The 27,695-nt window shown below is 41.3% G+C and overlaps 1 protein-coding gene and 1 long non-coding RNA gene across 2 annotated transcripts in view; one reads left to right on the forward strand and one right to left on the reverse strand.

The window, feature by feature from the left end:
• PELI1 (pellino E3 ubiquitin protein ligase 1) overlaps positions 1-27,695 on the forward strand; it is a 138,187-nt gene that overhangs the window by 4,506 nt on the left and 105,986 nt on the right. The window lies entirely within an intron of this gene.
• On the reverse strand, positions 1,808-25,972 carry LOC114900604. The gene is made up of 3 exons (XR_003794891.1): positions 25,915-25,972; positions 13,020-13,065; positions 1,808-2,458 (listed from the first exon to the last, which is right to left on the reverse strand). It is a non-coding gene; the product is annotated as an uncharacterized LOC114900604 (long non-coding RNA).

A 27,695-nucleotide genomic window follows, 5' to 3' on the forward strand; every position in this document is an offset into this window, starting at 1 on the left:
TATACCTCTGTATCAAACAGAAACCACCCCCTTTTCACATGGAACTGATTTCAAAGGGAGTTACACTTCTGAGGGAGAGATACTCCAGAAATCTGGGCCCGGAAGCCTCTGAAACAGCAGATGTTAAATAGTATCTGTGTTGAAAGAACCTCAGTGGTCTGCTGATAGCCTTGATATATGCACCGGTTACACCTCTCTTGACCCATGAAGTCCAGGTGCCATTTAAAGATTGTCTACACTTGGATTTGGATTTAAAGAAGTCCAGATTGGATTTAAAGAAGTCCAGGTGCCAGTCCAGGTGCCATTTAAAGATCTGCAGTAGGGGCTTCCCTGGTGGCGCAGTGGTTGAGAGTCCGCCTGCCGATGCGGGGGACATGGGTTTGTGCCCCGGTCCGGGAAGATCCCACATGCCGCGGAGCGGCTAGGCCCATGAGCCATGGCCGCTGAGCCTGCGCGTCCGGAGCCTGTGCTCCGCAACGGGAGAGGCCACAACAGTGAGAGGCCCGCGTACCGCAAAAAAAAAAAAAGGATCTGCAGTAATAGGGTGACCACTTAGAATAATTTAAGAATTATCTACAATGAGCAATCACATGAAGAAAAACAAAACAAAACAGAGGATAGTGAAAACAAGCGACTCCTATAAGCAAGTTTAAAATCTTCACAACCTTCTCACTCCTTTAGGTTGATCTAAGCCAGAAGACTTCAGGTTGAGGAAAGCCAGGAATATAAAAGCCAGGGTAGGCTTTTAAATTAAATTTACCAATTTATGGTTTCCTTTAACATGATCAAAGCTAAACTTTCCAAGGGAAGTTTTCTCAGTAATAAAGGCAAAGCCATTCCACCTTCAAAGACTTTTTCATGTCTATCCAACAGCTTTGATTGCACAGTACCCTGTTTTCTTCAGAAATTAAATTTCACATTTGTAAATTTTGATCGACAAACTCGTGCTAGTTGCCCAGATTCATGCTCAACCCTGAATGGCCTAGGGGGACACTGTGAAGTTAGGGAAGTTTGTAAGGGCTCTGCCTTCTCTGCCTTCCCCTAAATGTTGGGGTTTCACTCAGCTCCATCTTCCCATCTTCCACCCTCTTCTTATCTTACTTTTCATATATCCAAATACCTACTGGACATCTCTGCCTGGATATCCTATTCTCAAATTCATCATGCACATTAGGGAGCTCTTCGTCTCTACCAAATGTATTCCTCTTCCTCCTTTTCATTTTCTTTTACTGGTGCCAAGATTCATCCAATCACTCAGGCCAGAAACCTAAGCACAACATAAGAGCACAGAGGAGACTCCAAAGATAATAGCACTTTACTGCAGGGTAGGAAATCAGGGAGGTATTTCAAGGGGCATAATGTTATTAGAGACACACCAAAATGAGAAAGAGCATAGCATGGGTATGATTTGTCAGGATAGGATGGGATCTGCTGAGGTCATAAACTCCATAATCTCAATGGCTTTTCTTCTCATTAAAAAAAATAATCCAATTCCAGTTGGTCCGCGTTCCTGCAACAGAAACTCGGGATCCAGTCTGCTTCCATCTTGCAAATCACTGTCTTAGATTCCTGCACTTCCTGAATTATAGACAAGAGAGGGTGACCACAAAGAACTCAGATCCCCTTTTACCTTCCTTGAACCAGAAGTGTCATATCCCTCTGCCCACTTTTCTGTTGTTAAGAATTTGCTCATTGTCCTAACCTAACTGGGAAATATCTTCTTAGCTGCCCAGGAAAATGAAATGAAGTAGTGAACACAGCACTGTTTCCAAAACCACATGTTTAGGAAACCATAGGAAGACTGGAATACCTGGAAATCAATGGGGGGTGGTGGGGGTAATACGTCTTGTGGGGAAATAAAAGGGTGGGTGGACAATGTCAGAAGAGATAGGAAGGTAGGTAAAGTCAAAGCCAGCATAACTAGAAGGACTGGGTGGAGTTCAGAGCCTGAGTGCTGTGCTGTGGATAATGGGATTTTAAAGATGGGAATAGTGCAAAGACAGGAAGATGGGGTGGATGGAGAATCCTAGAGCTAAAGCTTCTCAAACTGAGACACCCCAAGGAAAGCATCAGCTCCTGCTCCTAGGGCTGCCTGAGGTTCCTGTTGCTTTAAGAGTCAGTGGAGTGCAGACTAGGGTCTGGGACTCAGCCTAAAATCAAACAAACGAAAGAGCGAGTTGCGGTGGTACTGTGATCATTATTGCTGCGCATGTGCTTCCTCAAGGGGATTGGTTCCCACACTTCCCCACTGGCACCCCCCCTTCTCAGCTGCATCCCAGCTCCCACTGCAGGCTGACCTCTCTGTTCCTCCCTGTTCCCTCTGGGTTCAGCCTGACTTTCTTCTTGCCTTGGGTGGATGTGGTTTCTTGCCTCCTTTGCTTCTCATGGAACTCCGCCTCCAGCAACATGTACTCTAGCTGACTTCCACTGTTTTACACTCAGCTGTCTTCTGCCAGTCCTGTCCAGTCAAAAGACAAAAGAACAACAACAATAATTAACACTTACTGAGTGTTTAATACATGCCTGGAATTGTACAAGCATTTTATATTTATGATCATATATAGTAGATAATGTATGCAACCACTGTACATTAATATATAAGTATATATTATACCCGATTAATATTAGATTATTTTATATTACAGTATCATATTTTATGTGTATACATAAATAAATCCAAAAATGAAATTTCATCCTCAGACCACCATGATGTAGGTGGTATTATTACCTCCTGTTATGATACAGTTGAAGAAACTGAAGCAAAAGCAGTTAACTTGCCACATTCATACAGATTGTAAGTGGTCAAACTGGAATTTTAATTCAGGATGTCTGTTTTTTAACCACTACTGCTATACTACTACTAAATAAAGATGATGGAGAGGAGGGGAGACAGACAAGATGGCTTGATAATCTTAAAAACAAACACAAAACCAAAACAAAACTGCTGTGAGGAAGAGTTGTGATTAGTCCTGAGAAGGCAGAAGAGTCTCCATCAGAGAGAATTGCAAAGGAGGAGGTGCCACCAAAGGATAAAAGCCTCCAGTTATTCACACAAGGGATATTTGTTTTCTTAAAAAGTGACAAACTCCTGGAGAGGATAATGCCTGAATTTTTGTCAATGGAATTTCACAGGCCCTGGCAGGTGGGTGGCAGGGAGATTTGAGCCCCTCCAATGACAGCTCCTAGGCCCTGCCTCAGAGAAGTCCATTCGTCTTGGCAAAGCCCCTCCCACGCACGCACAATGTGCGGTCTCGAGCCGGCGAGAGGCTGGACATCTTGTCAGCCCCCCAAACAAAATGAGAACTGTTGCCCCGTCACGCAGCTGGAGCGCCCATTCGGCAGATCCCAGCTGCCTGGAGTTGAGCACGCTGCGGGGCCACGCCCCTAGATGAATATTCATGACCGCCTGTGCTCAGAGACCCGGATTTCAAAGCCTCTAAAGGGATTAGAAGGACGGTGGGGGCTTCCAGATAAGGAGTCAGAAGGAAGGAGGGAGCTGGGCTTAGTCTAGGGCTTGCCTTTGAGGACTACAAAGAGAGAGCACATGGAAACTGAAGTCCACGGTTGCTAATCTAGGCGAGGTAAGATTTATAAAGGGAGCTCGCTGCTCCTTGTAGTTTATCGTTTTTCAATGCCCCTCCACACCAACAATGTGCAATTACTAGTGTTTCACAGACAAGCTCTCTTTGTAGCACTGGGAAGCATGAAAACAACCGAGAGTAAGCTTTGTATTAAGTGCTTGCTTCCTAACTCTTATCCAGGAAACAGCTCTGTGTTAACACCGGACCCCTCTCACACAGGGTCCTGGCAGGTGTGTTAATTTGCACGGTCTACTGATCTTTTGACGGTTATCTGGGTGTCAGGCTATGTCATAGGCTAGAAACTTTAAACTTTCAACATACATATACTCTTAGATCTAGTTGGGACGTAATCAGGGAATTAACCACACCTGTTAATGGAACCAGGTTCGGCTGCCCACTGCTCTTAATGTAAGCCACTAATTCAAGAGGCGAGTGTCAATAGAAAGGAAACGTGCTTTAATCAGATAAGTTGGCAATCTGGGGAGATGGTGGCATGGTGTCCAGAGACCAACTCTGAAGATTCTGCTCAACCATGACAGTTTTTTGTGGTTGTTGTTGTTTTGCGGTACGTGGGCCTCTCACTGTTGTGGCCTCTCCCGTTGCGGAGCACAGGCTCTGGACTCGCAGGCTCAGCGGCCATGGCTCACGGGCCCAGCCGCTCCACGGCATGTGGGATCTTCCCGGACCGGGGCACAAACCGGCGTCCCCTGCGTTGGCAGGCGGACTCTCAACCACTGCGCCACCAGGGAAGCCCCATGACAGTTTTTAAAGGGAAAAATGGGGGTGGTGGTGAAGAATCTCAGTGAATCGTCGAGGCAGGAGGTTCCGTTCATTAAACGCAGCATCTTGCTCCCTTTAATGCAGACTGGCTGACTCTCTCTCCAGATGTTATCTTGCCTGAGTGATCTGCCCGCAGGATTGTTTTAGGGGCACTGTTGGGGTAGAAAGCTAGTCTTTTTTTTTTTTAAACTGCTTAATTCTTCATTCGTACTTCTTTTTAATCTGGGAAAAGAATCAACAGGTTAGGCAAGGCATGGTGTGCATTCCGGAGAGCATGGTCAGGAGTTAGGTTAAATTGCCTAGTGATCTCATTCCTATAATTAGGTTCTTTTAAAGTTAGAGGGGTACAGAAATGGGCAAGCAGGAAAGGGGCAAAAGAGCTGCTTTCCATTCCCTACTGTCAAACATCATTTCATTTCTGTGGGATTAGGGCCAAAGATCCATCTTCTGTAACTTCTTCGTGCCGACATAGGGCGCCATATTCTCAGAGTGGAAGATGTTAACATGGGTCTGTAGCGTCTCTTTGCTGACTATTTCACTTGCCTGCTTACATAGATGGGCAGAGCAAGCTGCAATTATTTTGATGCCCATAAAGATATAGATTACTATGAGCAATACTGTTAATCCTGTTCTCTGAAGGCCAGCTCTTGGAATTGTGCTAGCCATAGGTTCAGTACTGCTTAAGTTGGAGCAGCTTATGTCATGGCTTCAGTCTGGTCATCATGCAGTTATCAGTAGTTTTTTTTTTCTTTTTTTGTCCTCTCATGGCAGTTACAGTATCTGTAAAACGACTCAGGAATGTGCGTCAGACACCAAGTCTGTGACTCTGTTGTCTTTATCATCAACTGCTTGGTTTTGTACTTGGGGAGGGCCCTGCAGGGTTCTGCTGGGTTCCTTATCTATTAATACTCATATTTGGCTCTATTATTTTTACTGACGGAGAAGTTTCCCAGCACAGATCATCTGAAAGAGTAGATAGTACCCAAATGCATTTCACTGACTTGTAATACAAGTTGGGCTTTCAGGAAAGTGCACTCACTGTCTTTTGTTATTGTTGGGGCCATAAGAGTTCACTTTAGAATTCACTTAACAGAAATTGCTGGAAACTTTGTTGAGTGCATCTATTCCATTAATCCCTCCATTAAGAGAGAGGCTCTGCTTTTTACCTACAAAGTGGAAATGGAAAAAATAACAGTATGGAGAAGAAATTTTAAAAAGACAAGGGACTATGGTGTGAAAGTACTTAGCTACTTAGCTACCCCCAACCCCACTTCCATCCCAGAGAACTGGACACATATGCAGATGGAAGGGTAGAATCACTGTGAGCAGCTGTGAGATCTTATGGGAAGTAGGACAGGGACCAGACCAAGGACACAGACAAATGTCCCAGTAATCATGGATTCTGGAAATTATAGACTGATAAACTTGCCATTAATCCCCAGCAAAGTTCCAGACTGGATAGTTAAGCAGGCGTCTCATGAACACTTTAAAACAGATGACCACTAGGAACCAACAAGAGTTCACCAGGAACTGGTCAGGAAAAGTTTATTTCCTTTTTATTTATGTATTTAAATGAAGTGCTTGACTGGTACATCAGAATGCCAAAAATAAAGAACATCTTGACAAAAGGACAGCCTATTTATCTCCTCCCACCTTTTTTTTTTTTTTTTTTCTGTGATGGATTCAGGTTTCAAAATTATCAAATTGAGCATTTGGCAGCCAAAAGAGAATAGACTCTAGAGCTAGAAAGAACTGAATTTGAGTGCAGGCTCTGCAACTCACTAGATCTGTAACACTGGGCGTCTCTGAGTCTCAGTTTTCACAACTGCTAAATTGGAATGAATATCTACTTCTAGATATGAAAGAAAACACAAATAGAGCATGCAGCACAGGTACTCAAGAAAGGGCAGTTATTATTAAGATACAATTTAAAAGGTAAAAATTCAAATATGAACTCAGGAAAGAGAAGAACTGAGTGAAGTAATTTATATAAAAATAATTTTTTTTATATTTACTGTAAGCTCAGTGTGAAATAGCCAAGTAACATGTTTCAGGTGCAAACTAAAGCTTATTAATATAAGTAAGTGTAAGTCAATAAGAGAGTCCCAATTAATTCCAGTTGGTCAGATCCTACCTGGAAGGTAGGACAAAATTCTTTGTCCCTTTCTGATTAGCAAACTTGAAAGGTAGCAAGGAAAAATTAAACAACATCCAGGATGGTGGAGACCCAGAAACCACAATATCTGAAAAATAACTGAAAGAAATGGTGTTTATCTAGGAGAAGAGATCATATAATAGCTATCTTCTCATATTTGAAGAGCTATGATGGGGAATAGGGTATTAATTTGGTCTGTACAGGTCCAAATAGTAGAATTGGGACAAATGATTGGAAGTTGCAATGATAGAGTTTGGACTCAACATGTAAACTGTTCAACAATGCAGTAAGCGTTCTTGAAAAATAGCAAGCTCACAGTTACTGAAAATATTCCTGTAATAGACAGAAGCCAGCACTCAAAGATAGTGTAGAAGAGATTATTACACTGGAAAACAGAGTGGCCTAGTCTTAGATCAGAGTTAGTAATATACCACATATATGCCACCACCCCGAACCGTGGCAGGCATGACTAATCAATGAAAGTTGTTTTTTCCCACTGAGCTAAACTCAGCCTGGCAATCCTTTTCAATGCAGTGCTCCAAAACCATCACCACCATTTCATCAGAGTTGACAGCCCACCTAACCCAGATGAATCCTTATAGTCTCTAAAATCTGATAACTTAGAAATTTCCCCTATAGTATAACTACAAAATATGTCTGTAAATTAACTGGAAGGGGAGCCACAGTTAAGTGCAAAAATATTTCCGGATATCTGTGTATGTGTGTGCGTTGATGTCTGTATGTGTACCTTTGTGTGTGGGATATATGTGAGATAGAACATAGATGCTTTGGTCCTACCCTAAAACAGAAATCACATGAGGGAAATAACTCATTATGCACAAGAGCCCTTTAATAGTGAATCCCAGTTGGGACATGCCAATAGTTAATGACACTGCTTTATGAATACCCACCCGTTTCTTCTGTACAAAATTCAAAACTTTTCTTACCCTTTCCTACCCCTTAAAAAATTTCAAATTCACTTTGTATGATGTAACTTTTGGGACATCAAGGGCAAGTTGATATTAAAAAAAAAAAAGAGAGAATTTGGAGGGTTGGCAGAGTTAGGGCTGGAGTACCTAGTAAACCCTTAAGAAAAGGGAGAGTTATATTATTAAGCAGAAGTAACCAAAGAGAGGTCAATAAGAGACTAAATTACAATGTCCAAAGATATAGCAAACATAGAGTCCAGGCTAATGAATGGGCAGCAGGAACCTCCTAGAAGGGGCAACAGTTGAAGCCAGGTGGGTGGTAGCTCAAATTTTGGCTCCCAAGCTGGAAATCAAGAGGAACAAAGAACCCAGCCTAACTCCCAAGGAGAGGAACAAAGATGCAAAGACAATCATTTGGTGAAAAGATAATCTTTTCAATAAATCGTGCTGCAATAATTGGTTGTCTGTATGCAAAAACTAAAATCCCTCAATCCATACTTCTGACCATATTTCAAAAATTAACTCAAAATAAATCATAGACCTAAATATAAAACTTAAAACTATAAACCTCCTTGACAAAGTTTTCTCTCTCAAAAAGGTTAAGCTATTTAAATTTTAAAAGTGAGTCTGTTTAAAAAATATATATAAGTAAATAAGAGTATATATAAGTAAATAAGAATATATACAAGAGGGATGCAAATATGCAAAAATGATGAAGGTGGCATCCACCTCTGCCCTTTGTCACACCTCCTCCAAGGGGTGGGGAGGGTAGCCTAGCCCCATCCAGGCAGGGTGGTGTTTAGTGCAGAATTCTAGTCTCAGGAGGAAAGTCGATGTGCAAACTAGGAAACTCTACTGGAACCCTGTCATGTGGGTGTGGGAAATTTTGTTGGAAGAGAGTGAGAGGAAGCTGCTGTCTGCAGCCTAGAACTTCCCAGCTCCCAGGATCTCGAGTCTAGGAGATAGGAACACGGATCCTAAGATGCCACTAGTCAGTGCTCCCGTGGCTACTTTTCAGCAGCCTGGTCTGACAAAGTGGCCTCAGCTGGGCAGGCCAGAACCTGAGAAGTAAAGCTATCAATACCTGCAGCTAAGTGAGCTGAGGAAGGCAGGAACTGAGGAAGGTGTGCGCTGCTCATCTCACATCTTAAATTCCTGGACATTAGATTATGACACCAGTTACAACCTCTTCCTTTATCAGGATCAAACTCCAATATGTCAAGAATTATAAAACAGGTATGTAACAAATATTGTAAGGGACCTCCCTACCTCACCAATTGATTTTCTAAGAAAGTGACAAAATATTCCTTCTTTACCCATAAAATTCTTATAAAGGCAACATGTTGTAAAGCTTAAAAGCATTAGCTGTGGTGTCAAGTTGCCTGGGTTTGAATCCCAGCTCTGTCTCCAATTAGATGTGTAAGCTTGGCCTGGTTTCTTAAACTATCCAAACCTTAGTTTCTTTTGCAAAATGTGGATTAAAAAAAAAAAAAAACCCTCCCAGAGATAGATGATGGTGCTTCTGAAGGTGTTTGTTTTATGGTGCATTTAACACAGAGTAAGCACTCAGAGTTACAGAGCTGGGAGGGGACTTAAAGATCATCGAAAACCTCTTATCTGCTGCACTCATAGAGCGAGGCCCAGAGACACTGGTGACCTACCCAAAATCCCATAGCTAAATTAGGGTGCAGACCTGCTTTTCAAAAATTGAAGTACTGTCATTTTTCATTTCAGTTTCCTTTCCTCCCTTGGTGGTTAGGATCATTTTCCTGGTATCTCCTCTTCTTATGCCAGGCTGAGAACAACTTGCACCATATTTTACTCTGATTTTCCATGCCTTCACTGTGACCCTACATTCTTTTAGCACTCCTACATTGTGAAAACTGAACACCATCTGTCATTTGATCAGTGCACAACAGTCCCTTAAGAACTTAGTAAATGCTTTTTCTATGAAGCATCCTTTCCTTTTAAGCATAATGCAATGTTATAATTTAACTTTCAAGACCCACTCAGGAGAGAAGGGATGATAAAACAGGTCCATACATAAACATTCTCCCCCTGGGCAGCATGACTATAAATATACCAGGATGTGCCCTTCTTGAGCTAACAACAAATTACCTAATGATCTTCCACTTCCAGGCTTTTAAGAGCCCTTCTCTCAGAAAGAAAAGGTGGTGTGTTGGTTTCTACATCATCTCTTCGTATAATGGGCATAAGCTGTTATTCCATAAAGATCATCTAGTCACACAAACGAATCCAGTTGGAAACCTCCTTTTCCTTCGATTTTCTCAGTGTCTATAGGGTAGAGTCATAAACTACAGCAGGTTTTACTAATAACAGCTCACCAGAAGGACACGCTATTTGGAAATTAGGTCACATCTTAGGGCTTTCTGCCAGACTCACACACAGGAATAGTAACATCATTGCCAGAAGTATCTTTGAACACAAAGCACAACGACAGATAATGTTGTTCTCCTGGGCGATGCTGAACAGCTAGATTCCTTACAGGGTCTTGGAGCAGAAGTTTCCTGACAAAAATAAAGGGGTTGAGGGGAATGCTTTCAATGTCTGCCTTTCCAAAATAGTCTACTCCTCTGTCCATTTTCTTATTATATTTATATTCCCTGTGCCGAAAATGCCTGGCACGGAGTAGGGGATTAAAACATGTGGAATAGAGGAATGAACCATCTATTTTCTTTCTCTTCCTCTGTTATCCCATCGCCGTATTGCTTCAGAGAAACAAATAAGGTCAGGCTTTCCCAGTGAAGAGCTCAGACTCTCCCTCTGGGTTCTGTTCCTGATGTTTGTGGGACATTTGGTCAGGGTGACATGTTATCACGTGGCCTTTGAGTGCTCAGCACACTGTCCTTGTCACACACCACATGTCCTTCCTACCTTGGAGAGGGATGAGTTTAAAATCCCACTCCAGGTAACCCTGGGAGCATGCTAGAACTGTAGAATCTCAGGTCTCACCCCAGAATCAGAATCTGAGCTTTAATGGGGTCCCCAGGAGACTCATGCACACATTCAACTTTGAAAAGCATGAGTATAAAGCCTGCTTGAATGATGGATCCTCCAAATACTAACTGCCTGCTGGTCTCTTGAGATGTATAGCCTCAGAGTACATTTTGAGTAGACAGTTGTTTTCAGAAAGGAAAGAAAGACAAGGAGCCCACCAGACTGCTGGTGCTTGCAAATTGACAGCAGTCGTTAGATACATGGCAATGGCAAGGGACGGAGCATCTGTTTCAGGGGACCAAGGCTCACAGTGGGCCCAGGCAAGCAAGCGCTATTCACTTCTGTACATCTCAGCCAGACTTTGAAACTATCCAGGGCCCCTTGCCATTTTTCGTCTGTGTGTTTCATAAAAACTGTTGCCAAAGCATTTCAAAACTTAAAATTACAACTGAGTGCCTAGTTGTCTATTAAAAGAATAAAGCTCCTTGGGGGACACAAATTTCCATTCCAGAAGAAATCAATGGAAAATTTTAATCTGTCAGTGATAAATCATTGTATGTATTGATTTCCATGGCTTTTAGGGCTCTTAGCAGCAACAGGGGAAAGGCTAATCTTTCTGGAATGTGTGTGCACTTGGAGCATAGCCCCAGGGAGCAGGGAGCTTGCCCGTTAGTCAGGAGTGTGTTATAAACAAATTATAGGCAAAAATTCCTTTAACATGATAGAATTCTCCATTTCACCTACTCTTTAGCATTTATAAGGCAGACAATACCAGGGATGGAACAAATGTTTAACAACCATCTGCTTTGCATGCACAGTTGGACGGAGCAATTCACATGCAGCGTGGTGCTTTAGTCTTTCTTTTAAAATACTGCCAGCAGCATTCTTCATGAAACCCTCTCCTTCAGTGCAAACTTGAAAAAAAACAACCAAAAAACGTGCCGTACCACTGTTCTACTGGTTCTGTTTTAAGAGACTGATACACAACTGCTAAAGAATGGGAGAGAATACTGGAAACATCTATGATATACATTCCTTTGTAGATTGAATTTCACCTCCATATATTCATGGAGTTCCCGCTACCCATATGCTTCCCCCCACCCACCTCCACTGGTTAAAAGCCTACTTATTCCTCATAGAGTTCCTCTGTGTACCCTTCTCAGAGCTTACAAATTAGAGATCTCTTTGCTTCCTTTGTATTCCCATAGCAAGTTATGTGATCTTCTAGTACACCATGGAACTCTTTCTACCTTACATTAGAGTTATTTGACCTGCTTTATCTCTACTGCTACATTGTATGCTTCTTTAGAGCATCTTATTAGATATCTTTGGGGCTTTTCATCTAGCACAAGCCTTGACCCATTGTATGTAGTCCTTAAGTAGATTTTGATTTGAACAAATGAGCGTTCATTGAGTTCTCATTATCCAGTGTCTCAAAGACCGGTGTGACCACAGAGCAATCAATATGGAAAAGCAAATATTAGGGGAAAAGCAATGAGACTCCACTAAGGTCTTAATTCTCTTTGTCAACCAGTCAACAAATATTTAACTAGCACCTATTGCATACTTGGAAAGAGGAAATTATAAAACAAGGAGGAGGACGTTAACAATCAGGCTATGAAGACAAAATTTTCAGGGCAAGTAAAAGGCAAAACTATGAAGCAGGCAGTTTTATCCATCATCTTTTCTACACCATCTGTCCCCCTCCCTATGATTTCCTACTGTCTTCAATTTCTCATCTCGTTTACTATGTCCCTGTATGTGCATCTAGTGTAATACTTATCACTCCATATTATCTTTAAGTTAGGAAAGTAAGTTTGAGCCTGGGCCATAGTTGGGGTTCAAGTATGTCTTTCCCACCAATGACCCAAGGACCAGGCCAGAGTTCTTAGAGAAAGGAGCTGAGCGAGAATTTGAAAAAGGCTGTGATCACCAAGGACTTAGAAAGAGAAAGGGCATTAAGACCCAGAAAACAAAACGTAGCACCCAGTGAAGGGCAGGGCATTCTTCCCATTTCTGTGTGGAAGACAGCTGGGTAACAGTGAAATGTGGAATGAAGGACTAACTCTATTTCGGCTTCATTCATTCATCTTATGCTCATGTATGTCTTGAGCTGCTAGTAAGTGTCTGGCACTGTTGTGGGCCCAAAGAATACAATACTGAAGAAAATGGACAAAGCCCCTGCCTTCCTGGAGCTCAGTGCTGCTGTGATGACCAGGAAGCACCATCTGCAGAAATTTATGTTCTTTTAAAATCTGCCCCCAGAAAGGAGGGCAACTGTCTGCGATTGAGAAGAAAATATGTCTCAGCCATTCTCCTGGCCCATTTTCCTCCTGTCTTTTAGCTCTGCATTTGCTTACTGGGTTAAACTTGCCTCCCTTTTTGAAGCAGGTCAGTCTGGAAAACAATAAGAATTCTCTACTCTGAACTGTTTTACAGATGCTGGCTGCCAGTTAGGCTACCTACTACAGAGATTTACCCCCTGTTAAATAGTTTTCTAGAATTTTTTTGAAAACAATGTTAAAAGCTTTAAACTAGTGTAACATAGTATCATTTTCCTTCACCGTTAAAGAAAAGTTTTGAAAGTCAAAAAGAAAAACAAGAAAACCCAGGCACCTGGCATCTTTGAGGCTTGAAAGCAGCAGAGATCAACAGGGGAGACCTGAAATGGAAACACATAAGTGGTTAGTGTGGGAACCCATGTCAAAAGCCTGGCAGGAGGCTATGTTCCCACATATGTAAGTGGGGCAAAGCTTGTGAAATTCGGGTTATTTGACTTAGGCGGACCATATTTGTACTCATGGACTGGTGAAGCCTGGACAAATTTGGGTGACATAGTAACTTATTTATTTATTTTCTCTCCTTTTAAACTATGAACACACTGATAATAGGGACTTTATCTCACGAGCACCTAGAAGAGTTAAAGGTGCATATTCGGCATAGCTTGGTGCCTAATAATTATGTGAGAGAGGAAAGGGAAAAAGAAAATACTCTATGATTGCAAATATTTAAGATGGATCTACTTTTTTGCACATGGCAGGAATTCATTCAAAGCCAGACCTGATGACAGTGTGATAGATCTCCATCAACATCAGATATTAAAATAAAGTGGGGAGATTGGAGGAATTCCAAAGATGCTTTGAGAAACGGCGGCATTGCTAGAATATAACTTATAGTTGCAACTGTATTTAACAAACTACATTGGGTGTCTGAGCAGTGGTTATGTGTGCTAAAATCTTTTTGATACTTTATAGTCACACCCCCTGTGTCAAGTGCTAGACTGTGTGTTATTGATCATAAGGCCTGCAGAAATTCAAAAAAGAGCTCATTATCAGGGAACGTTTTCATCTGCCAGTTTTTAAAAGAATCAGTATTACAATCTTGTCACTGGAATACTGAACTTAAGAAAGGAAGATTCAAAAAGAAGAAATAATATAAAACTGATCAGCATCTTAACCAAAAAAAAAAAAAAAAAAGTAAAATCATTAAAGGAGTACCCAAAATGAAAATCTAAAAAGAACGGTGAAGATGCTTTTGTTTATAAATAACAGAAATAAACCCTGGCTGGTTTCAGTAACAAAGAGGACTTCATAGAGAGATAATAGCAAAGTAATATTTAGCCAGTTCACCCCAAGATGACCGTTGTACATGTTCGTGGTTGGTTGGTGTTTATGCTGTACCCTTTGTTAAATATTTTGGCCATCTGCTCTGGACACTGGAGATTCTCATAGACTCCAAGGGCAAGATGCAGCTGGTCCTCAGAAATGAACTAGGACCTCTGTATCATATATGGTAGTTTGGGCAACAAGTAACAGAAAACTGACTCAAACTGGCTTATAACAGGGGTTGGCAAATGACGGCCTGCAGGTTGGTCACCAGGTGTTTTACTGGAACACATTCAGAGCCATTCATATACGTATTTCCTAAGGCTCATTTAGAGCTACAATGGCAGAGTAGATTCGTCAGGACAAAGACTTTATAGCCTGCAAATCTTAAACTTTTTACTGTCTGGCCCTTTAAGAAAAACTTTGATGACCCCTGACTTCTATAATAGGTCATTTATTATCTAAATATATTTGATTCAGTCCAGGGTGGGCTCAAAAATGCCATCAGGGACTTCCCTGGTGGTCCAGTGGTAAAGAATCCGCCTTCCAATGCAGGGGAGGTGGGTTTGATCCCTGGTTGGGGAACTAAGATCCCACATGCCACAGGGCAACTAAGCCCATGTGCCACAACTACGGAGCTCCGGCGCCTCAACTAGAATCCGAGTGCCGCAAACTGCAGAGCCCATGCACCCTGGAGCCCGCGTGCCACAGCTAGAGAGAGAAAACCTGCACACCACAACTAGAGAGAAGCCCACGTGCCGCAACAAAGAGCCCACGCCGCAACGAAAGATCCCACGTGCCAGCAACTAAGACCAGACGCAGCCCCAAATAATAAATAAATAATTTTAAAAATGCTATCAAAGGCTCACACTTCTTAGAATTCTTCTTGCTGCCATCTTCGTGTTGCCCTCATCCCAGGATGGTCGCCTTCATAGAGGCAAGAGAGCTGACAGTGGCAATCAGGACTATGTGCTTCCTTGTTCATCTCCAGCAGGAAAAAGAGTAAATTGCCCCCCCTAGAAATGGAATATAAATTTTCAGTCAGATTGGGCCAATATAAGAGTCATGCCCATCACTGGATCAACAGAGTTGCCAGGGGATTGTCAGGCACATATTTTTTTCAGCCAATCTATAACCCCCTCTAAGGATGGGGGGAGAGGGGGTTTCAGAACATCAGCATTGCTTAGAAAGGAGAAAGTGGACAGTGGATGTTAAGTAAGCAAGTAGCAGTGCTGAGACAACCAGGCCTGAGAGGACTTTGGGGAACCTAGGAATCTTCTCTGCCTCCATCCCTAAATCTCTGCTTCTCTCTCTTTTAATTAATTTTTTGGCTGCATTGGGTGTGCGTTGCTGCACATGGGGCTTTCTCTACTTGTGGCGAACAGGGGCTACTCTTTGTTGTGGTGCGCGGGCTTCTCATTGCAGTGGCTTCTCTTGTTGCAGAGCACAGGCTCTAGGTGCGCAGGCTCAGTAGTTGAGGCACGTGGGCTCAGTAGTTGTGGCTCGGAGGCTCTAAAGCACAGGCTCAGTAGTTGTGGTTCTCGGGCTTGGTTGCTCCGAGGCATGTGGGATCTTCCTGGACCAGGGCTCGAACCCATGTCCCCTGCACTGGAAGGTGGATTCTTAACCACTGAGCCACCAGGGAAGTCCCTCTGCTTCTCTCTTTGACTGTGATTCATTGTTCTTTCCCACTGTAGCCTGCTTTCTTCTACTTCTCCCAACACCTGCTGGAAAACAAAGCTGCCAGTAGCTCATGTGTTTACTATTGTAGTCTTATACTCTAAAGAGACTAATCTCTTTTTCTCCTTTTTATTTTCAAGTTCCTGGGGAAAGCTTTTGATTGGCCCAGGCTGGGTCAGGGGCTCATCCTTCAGTCAAAGGTGAGGTCGTGGGGCTTCCCTGGTGCCGCAGTGGTTGAGAGTCCGCCTGCCAATGCAGGGGACGTGGGTTTCTGCCCCGGTCCGGGAAGATCCCACATGCCGCGGAGCGGCTGGGCCCATGAGCCACAGCCGCTGAGCCTGCGCGTCCGGAGCCTGTGCTCTGCAACGGGAGAGACCACAACAGTGAGAGGCCCGAGTACCGCAAAAAAAAAAAAAAGAAAGAAAAAGGTGAGGTCATGTTCTAGAGCTTGGAAACTCTCACTATAACTAAGTAGATGGTGGCAGAGAGAGGGTCAGTTCTGGAAAATGGTGTCAGGCAGATGAGCCAATAGGTGTCTGCTACAGTATGTTTATTTCTTCACGTGAGATTAAACAGTCCATTATTTTCCATTATAGGTGATTGTGTACATGAGGATTAGTTTTCATTTTGAAAAACATAGACCCAAAAGAGCAGTCATCTAAACAGGATAGTTTATCTTTCTTTCATGTAAAGCTGCAAAGGTAGGCAAGCTGGTATGACATTTCTGCCCACTCATCTGCTGTGTTGCCCTTGTCTTCATGAGCCAAGATGTCAGTGAGAGTTCCTGCAAGTGTGTCCACAATTGTAGCAGCAGGATGGAGGACGGGACAAAGAAGGGGCAAGAGGTACATACCAACTATCACTTAAGGAAAGTTCCAGAAGTTGCCATATAAAACTTCCACCCAGTCCTTTGCAAAGGAAACTGGGAAATAGCCTATTTTCCCCTCTGAACAGCTACATGCCCAGCTAAAGAATCAGGGGTTCTATTACTGTGGAAGAAAGGAGAGCACATATTAAGGGACAAATAGCATAGTGATCATGGTCTCTGTATAGTGATTATTCATTTTTAGAATACACAGGCTTTTAAGCTAAAAAGGTTTGCTTTTAATTCAAAGAAAAAAAATAGTCCTCATTAAGAAGCATAAAGGAGAGCTTAATAATACAACTCATGTCTTGTACACCCATAATTGAAATTTAAATGCATTAAAGTAACAGAAAAATATACAAAACACAGCCATTGTTTGCTTGTGCATGTCACCCATAATTGAAATTTAAATGCATTAAAGTAACAGAAAAATATACAAAACACAGCCATTGTTTGCTTGTGCATGTAAGAGCTTTGACTAAAGGCAAAGCTGTGTCCTAGTGAAGAACTATCTCTCAGACTATGACAACCAGTTCGTGTCATTTTAGACAAAATTCTGTGGAATTCTGTAACTGTTGTTACAGATTAGCATTCCTTAGATTCAGACTCAAACTTAGAAACATGAAATGCTGAAAGGCTATTATTTAAGCCCAGGAAGCTTCTCCCACTGGCTAAGCTATCAAGACGGAAATATCCAAAATGACCAGGTGTATTTCCTCAACTGAAAAACGGGTTCCCAGTTCTACTTGCTGTGATGATAGCTTGAGACGGCTTCATCAGAAGATTTGTAACTTGCCTTTCAAATTATGATTGATGGACCTACCCTTTTCATAGCCAGTTTCCATGGAAAGGAGATTCAAATCATATCTTCCATGCTGCCATGGTCTGTCCTTAGTGGTGACTATACAAGCCTGACTCAGTCCATTTAGACTTAGGAAAAAAGTGAACAAAGCCTATGTCTCTTGCCTGTGAATGAATGGGGAATAGAAAAAGGGATTCTTTTAGTACCTGAAAAGTTCCATCAAAACCAAGCTTCACTGCAGAGGGTGTACCAGCATTCAGGGCAACACCCTTCCTGCAGTCAGGGAGTACAAGAGCATGTACTCAAGTATTATTTGGTGACAAGAATAGAACATTATTCTGAGCAATAAAGTGTTATTCAAATTGTACCAAAGTACACAGATGCTGTAACATGGTAATTATTCTAAGAAAGAGTGTTTAATTTAGAAATTACCTAACCTTTTTGGTTTCTATTTTTGATGACATTTGTAATCTAAATTAGCAACAAACCTGTGTCTCTCAGGCTTTTACATCAAACACCAAACCTGATTCGCAATTTTATTTTAGGATCAGCAACCCATTTATTAGGGTTCAGTCTGTCTCAGAGATTTAAGGGCAGTCTAGGCCCAGGTAATTTGCAGATGCAGGGTGGAGAAGCAAAGGAATTAGTGCCCTTATCTTCAAGCAAAGCAGAAGAGTGACCATGTCACCATTGGATTGGCATCCCCCCTGTGCTGCTTCTAGACCTCTGGGCAAAAGAGGAAGTCACAGAATGGCTGATGTTTGCCAAGTGTTGAGACTTTGGCCTCTCCCTGTGAACCAACAAAATACCCATAGTGTAGCACAGGGCCTGGTACAGACAGATGCTTGAAAAATTATTGCCAAAAGAATGAATTAATAAGTGGGTTTGCAGAGTATTTAAAACTTAAGTACAATCAACATCAGACTGATTAGTTTATTGGCTCACAAATGATCATAATGGTTAGATGGAATTACAGGTAGTTTTTTTAATTGTCCAAATTTCCTATAATGTTATCATATTCCTATAACTATCGTATATTCTTCTAATGCTTTTGATTTTAAAAAACCCAGTAATTTCAAGCCCTAGTGTTAAAAATTGAGTGACGAATTTTGATCTATCCAAACAAAGTTACTTTAAGTAATAGGACTGCCATTATAAATAACAGACAATTGCTTTTTTAAAATATAAATCAATTATTTAATCATAGTAACAAATTCTGTCTATCATATGCATAACACAGTTATAGCAAATCCACTTAAAGCTTCCCTGGAGTGGGGAAAAGAGCATGGGTGAAAACTAGAGAATAAAATAGCATATAATATTTTGGGCCTTCCATTGAGAAAGACTGTGAGATGAATGACCCTATTTTAACCTCTGTACCCACCATGTTGTCATTTATGAAGTACCCACCATGTCGTGGTTAGGTTTACCAGGAAACACTCAAGAGCAACCTCAGAAATGTTGTCATTAGTACATGTAGTCTGCCTCATACTACTGAGAACAGTACTTCTTGAAATGTCTCAAAAAGGGAAGTATTAATATAAACATGTAACAGCTATGGTGGCCATCAGACCTCGGCCAACGGTGTCATTGCTTTTACCCACAAACCAACTTGCTGTCAGAATCCTTCCCACTTTCATCTGAGAAAACAGATCACATGAATTTTAAGGCCCTTCACAGTACCATGAACACTATGAGGCCTGTCCAGATTGGAACTATGAATATTATCATTCAAAGACAATATAGAATAAATATTGAGGAGCTGTTTTGACCATGAGCCCTGATAAATTCTATCCTTCAGCTAAATGCCTTTCTGATGTCTTCCCAGCAGTAACACCCAGGTTATTTGAGTATTTAAAAGGAGGCTTACCAAAAAAGAAGGGATAGAAGGACAAGATATTTTATCAAGTTCTTCAAAAGCAACAGTTGAAGTGAACAGACTGTTGTGGGTGCTTTTAATTTGTGAGTTTGTGAAGTTATATGCTCATTTCTGTCATTAAGAAGTAAGAGATAAAAATCCCTTTTAAAATCACTGAACCAACATGGATAGGGTCTTTATAGACTTTTCTCATACCTGTCATTTCTGTCTCTGAAGATTTGAATTTTCATTCATTTAAAAATATTTACTGATTTCCTACCAGGCGGCTAACACTGATCTGGTGCTTAGAATACATCAGTGAACAAAATAAACAGATCCCTGTCCTAATGGAGACTACATTATAGGTGGGAAGCAGAAAATAAACCATAAATACAGTAAGTGATTTCAATAGACATTAGAAGGCATAAATGTTATGGAAAATGGAAATAGTAAACCAGGGTAAGAGATCAAGAGTGCTAGATGTGAAGAGGGAAGGAAAGTTCAGTTGAAATAGGTGGCAGGGTGGCCCCATTGAGAAGGTGAAAACCTAGGGAACATGTGAAGAAGGTGAGGGGGCGGGCCATGTGGCCATCTGGGTAAAGCTTTCCAGGCCAAAGGTCTGAGGTGTTTGAGGAACAAGAATAAGACCAGCATGGCTGGAGGGGAATGAGTGAAGGTGAAGTTAGCAGCAGTTGAGGCCAGAAAGGTGATGAGGAAGCAGGTCATCTGGGTTGCATAAGCCTTTGAGGGGACTTGTTTTACTCTGAGTGAAATAGGACACCATTGCGAGGTTTCTGAGCAGAAGAGTAGCATGATCTGACTTTATTTTTGAAGTATCTCTCTGACTGAATTCTTGAGACTAGCCTGTAGTAGAAGCAAGGGGCAAGGGTTAGAAGCAGGGCGACTTGTTAAGAAGTGATGGCAATTATCCAAGAGAGAGATGACAGTGGCTCAGACCAGGCTAGGAGAGGTGGAGGTGGTGAAAAGTGGTTGGATTCCATATATATTTTGAAGGAGGAGCCAGCAAGACTTGGATGTGAGAAAAAAGACAAAAGAAGAGTCAGGGATGACTGTAAGTTTTTTGTTCGGAACTAATTAAGGATAGAGTCGCCATCCACTGGGGAGGTGTAGACTGTGGATGGGGCAGGCTTTAAAAGGAAGAATGGGAGTTTGAGTCTGGACTTGTTAAGTCTGAGATGTTAGGTCGGCAGTTGCATAAAGGTCTGGAGTTCAGAAGAGGAGTCTGGGCTGGAGATACACTTTTGGCAGCATGTAGATGATATTTCAGGCCATGAAACTGGGTGAGATCACCAAGGGAGGGAATAAGGAACAGAAGAGGCCTAAGAAGAAGACCCTGCAGCTCTCCAGGGTTATAAGGTCAGGGAGGAGAGGAGGGACCAGCAAAGGAGACTGAGAAGGAATGCCCAGTGAGGAGGAGGAAACCCAAGAGAGGGTATGTCCTGGAAGCAAAGTGAAGAAACTGTTCCAGAGTAGAGGGAGAAACCAGCTATGTCAAATGCTACTGACACACACCTACGCTGAGGCCTGAGAACTGACAGATGGACCTATAAAAGTACAGTCATTGGCATCTCTGAAAAGAGCAGTTTCAATGAAGCATTCATGGGAAACACGTTTGGAGCAAGTTTTAAGAGGTGATAAGAAGAGAGACATTAGAGGCAGCAAATATAGTTAACTGGTTAAAAAACTTTTGCTTAAAAGTGTACAAAGAAATGGAACTATGGCCCTCATTTTTCTTAAATGTTTATTCATGTATTAATATGAAAAATTAATAATTTCCAAATTAATGCCCTGTTTTCTTTCAAGCAGGCAAACATGTCCTAAACATGGTTATTTATTATGGAGTTATTTAACAAACTATTAATATTACTCTTGGTATAAAGTCATTTCAGAGATTATAAAATAATTTCTGCTATAAAAGACCCTTGATGCGTAAGATCCAGCAATCCCACTCCTAGGCATATGTCTGGAAAAGATGAAAACTCTAATTCGAAAAGATACATGCACTCCAATGTTCAGAGTGACACTATTTACAATAGCCAAGATATGGAAGCAACTTAAATGTCCATCGACAGATGAATGGATAAAGAAAATGTGGTGTATATACACACACACACACACACACACACATACACACACACACACACACACACTAGAATACTACTCAGCCATGAAAAAGAAAGGAATGAAATAATTCTATTTGCAGCAACATGGATGGACCTAGAGATTATCAAATTAGGTGAAGTCAGACAGAGAAAGACAAATATATGATATCACTTATATGTGGAATCTAAAAATAATGATACAAATGAACTAATTTACAAAACAGACTAACAGACATAGAAATAAACTTACATTTACCAAAGGGAAAAGTGGGGGAGGGATAAATTAGGAGTTTGGGATTAACAGATACACACTACTATATGTAAAATAAACAACAAGGACCTACTGTATGGTATGGAGAACTATATTCAATATCTTGTAATAATCTATAATGGAAAAGAATCTAGAAAAGAATGTAAGTAGGTAGGTAGATGGATAGATATAGATATATACATAAAACAAAATGAGGAGACAGAGGAATATGTTCCAAACGAAAGAACAAAATAAAACCCTAGAAGAAAAACCCTAATGAAATGAAGATAAGTAATTTACCTGATAAAGCCTTCAAAGAAACAATCATAAAGATGCTCACTGAGTTCAGGAGAAGAATGGAGGAACTTAGGGAGAACTTCAACAAAGAATTAGAAAATATAAGAAACAACAAATCAGAGCTGAAGAGTACAATAACTGAAATAAAAAATATGCTAGAGGGAATCTACAGCAGATTAGATAATACAGAAGAACGAATAAGTGATCTGGAAGATAGAATAATGGAAATCACCCAACCAGAACAGCAAAAAGAAAAAAGAATTTTTTAAATTGAGGAGCATTTAAGGAACCTCTGGGACAACATTAAGCATAATAACATTTTCATTATAGGGATCCCAGAAGGAGAAGAAAGAGAGAATGGGATAGAAGACTTACTTGAAGAAATCATGGCTGAAAACTTCCCTAAACTGGGGAAGGAAACAGACATCCAAGTACAGGAAGTACAGAGAGCTCCAAACAAGATGAACTGAAAGAGATGCACACCAAGACATTAAAATGAAAATGGAAAAGTAAAGATAAAAAGAGAGTCTTAAAGGCAGCAAGAAAAAAAGCAACTAATCACATACAAGGGAAACCCCATAAGACTGTCAGCTGACTTTTCAGCAGAAACTTTACAGGCCAGAAGGGAGAGGCCGGATATATCTAAAGTGCTAAAAGGAAAAAACTTACAACCTAGAATACTCTATTTGGCAAGGTTATGATTCAGAATTGAAGGAGAGATAGAGTTTCCCAGATAAGTAAAAACTAAAGGGGTTCATCACACCTAGACAGCCTCACAAGAAATGTTAAAGGGTCTTCTTTAAGCAGAAAAGACCACAACTAGAAATAAGAAAATATATGAAGGAAAATCTCACTCATAAAGGCAAATAAATAGTAAAGGCAGTGGATCAGCCACTAAAAAGCTAGTGTGACAGTTAAAGGACAAAAGTAGTACAATCAACTATAGCTACATAGGTAGTTAAGGGACACACAAAATAAAAAGATGTAAAATATGACATCAAAAACATAAAACATGGAAATGGGAATAAAAACGTAGTGCTTTTAGAATGCCTTCAAACTTGAGTGACTATCAGCTTAAAATAGACAGCTATAGATACGGGTTGATATGTATGAACCTCATGGTAATCACAAACAAAAAACCTACAGTGGATACACACACACAAAAAGAAGGGAATCCAAACAACAATAAAGGAATCCATCAAACCATAAGTGAAGAAATTAATATCAAAAAACCAACAACATGACTAAAAATTAGGCAGAAGATCTGAATAGACATTTTTCCAAATAAGACAGATGGCCAACAAGAACATGAAAAAGTGCTCAACATCACTGATCATCAGGGAAATGCAAATCAAAACCACAGTGAGATACCACCTCACACCTGTCAGGATGGCTGTTATCAAAAAGACAGGAAGCAGTAAGTGTTGGTGAGGTTGTGGTAAATCGGGAGCCCTCGTGCGTTTTTGGTGAAAATGTAAACTGGTGCAGCCACTATGCAAAACAGTATGGAGGTTCCTTAAAAACCTAAAAATAGAAATACATAACATCTAGCAATTTCACTTCTGGGTATTAATCTGAAGAAAATTAATTCAAAAAGAACTCATGCCCTTATGTTCACTTAAGCACTGTTTACAGTAGCCAAGATATGGAAGCAATGTACGTGTCCATCAATAGATGGATAGATAAAAAAAGATGTGAGATATATATACACATATGAAATCTAAAAAACAAAACAAACAAGCAAATTAAAACAGAAACAGCCTTATAGATACAGAGAACAAACTGGTGGTTGCCAGAGGGGAGGAGAGTGGGGGAATGGACAAAATAGGTGAAGGGGATTAAGAGGTACAAACTTATCTATATAATAAATAAGTCACAAGGATGTAATGTACACATAGGGAGTATAGTCAATAATATTGTAACAACTTTGCATGGTGACAGATGGTAACTGGACTTATTTTGGTGATCATTTCATAATATATAAAAATATTGAATTATGTTGTACACCTGAACCAAATATAATATCTCAATATAAATAAATAAACACATAAATAAGGTTTACTCCCCTCTCCCACAACAAAGCCATAACTAGGAATCAGACAGACCAGTATCTGAGTCCCAGTCTTTCAGATTACTTACTAGGCGGCTTTGGGTCAATCATCAGCCTGCCGGGGACTTGGTTTCCTCACCAGTAAAATAAATGAGAATCATTTTGTCTACCTTCATGGGTGAAGATCAAGTCAGTTAAGGCAGGTAAATCACTTGGCAACTAGTAAACTCTCAACAGTTGGCAGCTAGCAGAGTTCACTATTTGGATGAAGAGGATATGGTCAGGAGCCCTCCTAGGCAGACCCTGGAGAGGAGATGCTGCAGCAACGTGTGCATTGGGAAAGGGGTGTCCACGCCGACCCTTGGGAACTCCCAGGATCTGCCATATCAGTCCTGGTACTGCCCCCAGAACCCTCACCCTCACTCATAACTCCCCTGGTGGAACTGAAAGTATATGGAGAACTTCGCAAATGTCAACTGTGGCTAATAATCTATCCCACTGAGAAACTCATAAAAGAAAACACACACATACCCGTGCACACAGAGACAGTAATCTAGCTTCAGAGCAATCAAGAATGTTATTTTCCCTGGGCCAGAGCAGGGTCAGAGATATTCTGGGACCTGTCCTCAGGGGAATTATTTCTAAAGACCTTGATAAAATGTACAAAGCTAGGGCAGAAAATAGCAAGGTGAAAAGCAGTGGTTAGGTAGAGGGTTCTCTAAGAGAAACAACTAATGAATTGGTTCAATTGGAGCTTCTTTTATATATTGATTCCTACTCCCAGGTCAGCAGCATCACTTTCCAGGTGATGTGAAGATGGTGAATATACAGCAAAAGGGCCTGGCAGGCATACAGAGCTAAGCTAAGAACTGTCGATACTGCCCATAAAATATTTTCACTCCTGGTTTTGGGGGGCTGCTTCTATACAGGATCCTTTCTACTACTCTGCTGGTAATAGCACCTCAAAGATCTATGAAACAAATCTCAAGTTGACAAATTTATAGCTGAATGAATATAGGCTTTGGGGTTCCACAAAATTGGAGCTCTCCTAATACCAGCCAGGAAAATGTGGCTAAATTACCTAACGTCTCAGAGCCTTGGTTTGCTCATCTGTTAAATGGGCCTTAATAAAGCCTACTTCTCTGGGTTGTTGCCAGGATCAAATGAGAAATGTATGCAAAACTCCCAGCACCATGCATGATACACAGAAAGCACTCAAGAAGTGGTAGAGTATTACCATTAAGTAAAAGGACTGATGATTCTTTAATGCTTTCTTTTAACAAGAATTTCCATCCATGCCCAACAAAGGAAAGCTACTCTAGTAAACCAGTCATTCATGTGATTTGTGATTTCACTGTCCAACCCAAGTTCCTGTGGAATGTTTAGTGTAATCCAGTTGAACCCTCAGCAAGGTCCCTGGGCCTGATCTTCAAATCCAGTATCACTATGGCAAAGAACCGGAAGAGGGGAGAAGAGTAACATTGTATCAAACATGCCCTCTTTCCTTTTTCCTAAAGCCTGTTTGTCCCCTTCTCCCGATGGCTCTTCAGTTCCCAGAGAGCAGAAACTCCTGGGAAACAGGAAGTAGCAAAGGCCTGTGAGAAAATCCCCAGACCGAGATCAGCAATAAATCTCTCCCAGCAACAGTTTGGTCAGAAGAGGGAAATTCCCAACCAGCCCTCAAAAACAGCCCCTCAAGAAAGCTTAGAGGAGGTTAATTTGGGAAATCCCCTCAGAGGCAACAGAACAGAAACGGAAATCTGCTTCTTAAGAGACGTCTGAAAGGAGTAAGCCAATTAGTGGCTGTCTGGGGAGTGCTCTGTGTTAAGCCAAACTGCTGCTGCTACCCCGCTTCCACCTTTTCATCCTGATCCTGAGGGCAACCCTAAAGGGACCCAGTTGTCAGAGCCACTTGACACCCACTCTTCCCAGATTCCCATCCCATTAGCCCCACCACCACCACCATAAACTCTCTCCATACCTACGGTAGAATATCCAGCCACCGTTGTCATTCTGAGTTTCCTTTAGAGCCAGAAAGCAACAAACCCTGGGGTTTTACTGAGTTCTAATTTGAATGTGACCTTGGGGTCACGTTTCTTAGCTGCTGCTAAGCTCCTGTCGGGGAGGAATCCTTCCCACAAAGAAGAAAAACAGAATCATAGAAACCTTGTCCCTTTGAAGGGCTTAGAATGGAATGTCCGCTGATGAGTGGGAGCAGAGAAAGTATATAAACACTGTTGGAAAGGGGCCTGGGAGGGAGGGGGATGGGGACTGTCGGCTTATGGCTCACTGATCTCTACGTGCACTTGAGGCCCACGTCCCAGCTCACCACGAAGCATGCCCCTTCCCGCACGACTTCCACTGGCTGTTTGTTTTTTGTTTTAATTTTTATTTTATACTGGAGTATAGCTGTTAATCAACTATACTCCATTGGGTGGTTTTTTTTTAATTACTTAATTTATTATTTATTTTTGGCTGCATTGGGTCTTTGTTGCTGCGCGCGGGCTTTCTCTAGTTGCAGCAAGCGGGGGCTACTCATCGTTGTGGTGCGTAGGCTTCTCATTGCAGTGGCTTCTCTTGTTGCAGAGCACGGGCTCTAGGTGCGCGGACTTCAGTAGTTGTGGCTTGCGGTCTCTAGAGCACAGGCTTAGTAGTTGTGGCACACGGGCTTAGTTGCTCCGCGGCACGTGGGATCTTCCCGGACCAGGGTTCAAACCCGTGTCCCCTGCATTGGCAGGCGGATTCTTAACCGCTGCACCACCAGGGTAGCCCCTTGATCTGTGATTTTAAATGACCGTTTCAGGAAGATGACAAAAATGAGATTTTAGTAGAAGAGAGAGGAAAGTAGACTTCATGACAGCTAAAACTTTCTTTACTGTATACTTACCCCAAATAGATATAAAATTTTGGAAAAGAGAAGTTTTTAAAGGAGTAAGTACTCTGTGTTTAAAATTCTATAAAATATGCTCTGCTAGAGTATGTGCCCTTTTATGTAGTCAGGACACACTATTGTATGATTCATAATTACAGGTTCCACTTTAAAATACTTTTTGACTCCTGGAAAACTACCCTGCCAAACATCACTTTCCTGGTACTTTCAAACAAACATGGTTCTTATTCACTTCAGTTCATGTGGCTTTGTTAAGATTCTTTTTCCAGAGATTGTAAAGATTCTTAGCCACCTACTTTACTCCATGCTTGGAATAAGCCAGAAAACTCCTTTTTGGGTTTACATGTTTTGAAGCAATTAGCCTAGTCTTTAAATTCATTCTGTACACACAAATAATAATTACAGTAGTTACATTGAAATGATTATCCTACACTTGCAAATTCTAGATAGTCAACATACCCTCAAGAGGTATTATTCCATTTTTTTCATTTGGGAGCCTAGGAGGTATTTAATTCTCACTTTCTAGCAAGGCCAAAGAATATTTCTGATTTCAGGGTAAACTTTTCACCTGTTCTCAGTGCTACTGTAGTTACAAATGTGAAATCAATTAAATGATGCACGTCAGCAAAAACCAGCTCTTTAATGCAGTCACAGATGAAACAGATTCCAACATGGGTCTAAGAGTAATAAATAAACTAATAAAAAAGGAAACCAGGGAGCAACTTTGATGGAAGTAAGCTGTTTGCCTTTGCCCTAGAAAGTTTATAGTGTTTTAAACGATTGTAAACATGTCAGTATACATGGATACTGTTTCCATAGCAGCATAGCCACAGTTAAGAGTTTCTCCAAACATACCCAAAAGGAAACTAAAA

The sequence above is a fragment of the Monodon monoceros genome, unplaced genomic scaffold, assembly GCF_005190385.1.
Source record: "Monodon monoceros isolate NGI ecotype Baffin Bay Population unplaced genomic scaffold, NGI_Narwhal_1 Super_Scaffold_19, whole genome shotgun sequence".
Taxonomy (NCBI): Eukaryota; Metazoa; Chordata; class Mammalia; order Artiodactyla; family Monodontidae; genus Monodon; species Monodon monoceros.